Below are 5,003 nucleotides of genomic sequence, written 5' to 3'. Positions count from 1 at the left end.
CCACAGAACTCATCACACTGCAGCTGTTAAACAGTTCATTGATGTCACTGCCAGTGAAGTGATTTGTAGGAATAAAACACACTAAAACAACAAGATCCGGATTTGTGAGTCAATTAAATGATTAGTCATTCGACAAATTAATAGCCAACACATGTAATAGTCGGCTAATTACTGAAGTCACACTTTTTTATGATAGAAACAAATGTTTTTTTGGACTGTAGGCCAGATAAAAGAAGACATTTGAAGATGAGATAAGGATTCCTGTTTAGTTTGACAAAAAAAAAATGTGTCAATTAATTAATTAGTTCCCTGAAAACATTTAAGTGAGAGATTTCTGTCTTGTCTTTCTGTGAGTGAAAACAAAGACAACCTTTCGATCATACAAATAGGATGATTTAAAAACTAACTAACTGAGAAAAAGTCAAAGTCACAGCACTTTCTCTTAATATCCTTGGTTTTTGGATATTTAGTCAAAACAAAACAACTAAAAGACTAAAACATGAAATTAGTTATTTAATCAGTTAGCAGATTAAGAAAATTAATAAGAAAGAATTCAGAGTAAAGACTGAATCGACTGTTTTTCCTTTCATGTCTGTGGATTTTTGACATTTTTAGCTTTTTATCAAATTTAGTCAAAGTAAGAATATCTCCCCAGCATGAGGCCCCTAAATTAGCCAAATATGATTAGCTGTAAAACAAAAATAGCCAATTTTGTCATGGACAATCATGATAATCAATTAATAATTCAATCATGTATGTCATTGTTTTTTCCACTGATAGTTGGACAAAAAAGAGACATCTGAATATCAAACTTAGTATTTCTTACTACTTTGAGTTCTTTTAGGCCACAGGCCGAACAATCGGTCGATAAAACAATCAATGAATGAACAAAGAAAAATCTGGTTATTAATTAATGGTTCTCTCACTTTTTTTCTTTCATTCCGTTGTTTTCTCTCAGTCTTCTCTGTGTGTGTCTGTAGTGTCTGGTATGTTACACAAAATAAAAATACCACTTTTCTTTTTCACATTTTGATATTTAGAGGCACCAAAGATTGACCCTCACGAAAATAACACATTAACTAATGTACCACCTGTAAAGCACGATTTTCAGTACAATAAAAAATGACAAATTCTTTCCTTGCTAAACATAATCAATAGTTCCACATACACCGCTGCAGGTTTTATAGCAGATGGGTGGTAGAGTGTATTTTTATCGCGTCACTGAATGGCTTTAACATATTTCAGAGCTGCGGTCACTGATTGTCTGACCAAATAACTGAGCCATAGTTTGGGTGGGGTTGAAGTGGAGCCTTTTGAAATCAGAGCTTTTGCCAGTCGCTTTTTTTTTAATGAGGTGGGAGGAAGAAAAAATCTCAGTATCTTTAGCAACCATTCGACAAAACAATGGCCCGTAAAAAACACACAAGCAGCCGCTGAAGAAAGTCTGAAATCACGGCGTGAGTGGCTGCAGCAGATAAGGCCGAGCCCAGAGGCTTGTATAAACAAACATCTCTGCTATTCAGCTCGGACACACACACACACACACACACACACACACACACACACACACACACACACACACACACACACACACACACACACACACACACACAGCGCCGACTCCATCTGGAAAAGTGCAGCCGGCTGAAATCGTGCGTGGAGACGGGAGTCGTGATTGGGGGCCCCACCCCAACACAAGGACACAACCGGGATAAAGTTACACAACAGACCAAGTGATTAACAACCGTCTGCAGCAAACTGTCAGCTCTGGAATCCACCGGGAATAATCACACACACGGACAGCCTGCGAAAGTAAACTGTCAGCGACGGCACCAGAACGCCCCAGAAATGAAATTCATCAGATTTACTGGAAATCATGAAGGTGTAACCACAACGCAGAAACACACGGTTTACAAAGGCACGGGAATGAAACCGGCAGGGAGAAATCATTTAGACCAGAAACACCAAACTAGATTTGATCCGTGGCCCACGAAAAAAGCTCAATTTGATCCTTTAAGTGGGCCGGAACATTTATTTGAATGTAAATAGGTCTATTGTGATGACATCCACGGAGCAGACGATCAACAGCCTGAGTTCATTAAAGATGAAAAAACAAAACAGAAAAGCCTCATCTGCATTGTTTCTGCTGTTAAACAGCTATGTGATCATTTATTGACGTGATGAAGATATATCTTCAGTATATCTTCATGTCTGTGTTGTAATTTAATCTAAAAAAAAAAGATCACCATAATTACGTCACTGCTGTTTTCATTGACGCGTAAAGCAAAGTATGGGCCGGTTTGGATCTTCGGAGGATGTTTTCTCAGGCCCGGGCCGCATGTTCGACAGCCATGTTTAATACGTCAGCATAGTGTTAACGCAAAGGTTACTTTAGCTCAGATGTTGAGAGCCATTTTAGGCCATCTTTTTTCGCTTGCAGTCCTTTACAGCAAGACTGCTACGTATCAGAATGTCACTTCACAAATCAAAATAAAATCAACATAACAATATTATTTTAAAAAACATGAAAATTGTTTGTGTTGTGTGATCTAAAAGTAAAGGAAAATGCTGCTTTTTACTATTATATAGGCATTATTAAGAAAATATTGATATTTCATTTTGAATATCCTGATTATCACAAGTTCTCAGTGTTGTGTATGGTACACATTTATAAAGACAACATTTATTAAAACACACACACACACACACACACACACACACACACACACACACACACTTAGTTCATTTAGTTCTTAAAGCAGCAGAAACATGAATTTCATCTTGTTGAATATAATCGTGTTTTGCGTGTATTTACTAACCTACAGTTACGTCATGCAGTTATGTGGGGCTTTGGATTGCACAGTACTTTTTAAATTGTGATTGCAGAGTAGTTTTACCTGCTCTAATCCCTTTATCTTTACAGCCAGTTTATTTTTTTGTGCTGCTGTAACATCTAATCCTCCCAGCAAGGCATCAATAAAGTGCTATCTTATCTCACCTTTCCCCTGCTGGTAAGTTTTTCAGTTTTACTTTAAAAACTTTGTTTGGTGATTTGTGACTGTTACTGTGTGGCTAGAATATATTTTCCCCAGAAGCCCCGAAGGATAAAAGTGGACTAATTAAAAATATATCTTTTATGTTTCATAAAAATCCAAAAGTTCCTTAGTTAACGAGCCAAGGGCCACATTTTCTACAGCAGTCCTGAATGAAACAGGAACCTCTTGTTAAGAGGGCCTGTAAATTTCATGAACTGCACTGTGCTGATGCACTCTGTCAAAGCACTAACTGCCACCATGAACAGCTCTTTTTCCCCCACTGAATGTAGATCTTCTAAAGGTCAGACGCGTTTTTCAAAACGTTACGATCTTTATGAACATGCAGGAAGTTGAAGATTTTTTTTAAAGTGACAACAAGAACACAAACAGGGGTTTTTTTGTGATATAATCTTTCCTTCTCTTATAAGTGGGGAGGTGAGCATGGGGCTGCAGTACTTCTTATTGGAAAACTTACTCTTCACACCAGGGAGATGTATTTTCTGAGCAATATCTTCTCTTTATGGTAGCATGACTTCACTGCAGCTCAGGAGGGAAACAAGACGACCATCTGCTGCACGATGCAAATTGTGGAAGTCTCATCTAAGCTGCAGGTGGACTTTTGAATACATTAGTGTTCATGTGGGCACCTATGCAGCAATTTCAAAACACTTAAAAAAAAAAGAGGCCTGTGCCCCAAATCCATCACTCAACACTAACATCTGCCACCAAAATGAGACAAGAGCTTGTTAACATAATGGCCCTTAATCTGCTACAGGTTCATAATATATGTGAAAGGTTATTATCCCATAACTGTCTGTTTGCACTTCAAATGCAATCAGGTGGGAGTCTGACAGGAAGTTTAAAAAACTGCTGCACACTGCAATCCCAAACCAAATGAAATAATTGAAGAGCTCAATCACCTACAACGCCGAGCTACTGCTAGAAATATACTTTTAATGTTAACTTTACTTGTGAAAGAAAAATAGGAGAGAGAAAGGGAGGCTTAGAGACAGTAGAGTCCAAAAATACACTGGTAGGTGCTTCCCTACTGGTGAAGTAACGGTGAATTATTTTTCTTCTCCACAGGCACAAAAAGGCCAGTTTTACTTTCTGCTTTTTCTAAATGAATCTTTTTCAGTGGGTTTCCTTAAGTGTAAACAGCCAAGGAAAAGCAGTTTTTCAGATGAGGAGTTTATTAGTTTATTAGTCATGATACACACCTACATCTACTGTGAAATGAAACCAAATGACAACAACAGACACACAATTTCAGGCTGAGCCAGCTGTTTACAACGAGACACGTGCTTTGCTTGATTTTTTTTTTTTTAAGAAAATACATATTTTAAAAAAAGGAACCAGTGCTCGCCAAGTACAACATAACTGCTGTTAATAATAAAACCTTATTTTCAAAATATGAGGATTAATTGATCTCATATGTCCTACTCTCAGGGAATGTTTGATATTTATCACAGGAATAAAGATTAAAAGTTGCAGTTATTTATGGAACTCTGTGTGTAGTTTCAGTTATTGTTGGATTTACACCATCGTGGGCGCTGAAACGTGTGGAGTGTAGGGTGTGCAGTGATGAACTTCAGCCTGTCCTATGACTACAGGCTAAAAATGGCCTCATATGTTCATATAGTCAGGTTGTCTAAATATTCACAAGATCAGTGAAAAAAATCAAAACAAAATAATGGCTTCAGTACAACGCGGGACTGAATGAAACATACTCAAACACACAAACGGGAGTTTTATTTCTGGGAGATTTTGTGATTTTCTCGATTTCCTTTAATAACGCTTAAAAACACAAATTTACTAGACTCTATTTCTAATGTTGTGTAGTAAGTTGTTCTAAATCGTGGGCACCTATTACCCAATAAGAATATTTTTGTAATCAAATTACATGCAAATAGTGTGAAGTCTGGCTGTTAACCATTTAAAGCCGCTGGGACTAAAATCACAGAGGCT

The sequence above is a fragment of the Pundamilia nyererei genome, unplaced genomic scaffold (genome assembly GCF_000239375.1).
Source record: "Pundamilia nyererei isolate P.nyererei 1_Seehausen unplaced genomic scaffold, PunNye1.0 scaffold00294, whole genome shotgun sequence".
Taxonomy (NCBI): Eukaryota; Metazoa; Chordata; class Actinopteri; order Cichliformes; family Cichlidae; genus Pundamilia; species Pundamilia nyererei.
This window is presented reverse-complemented; position numbering follows the sequence as displayed.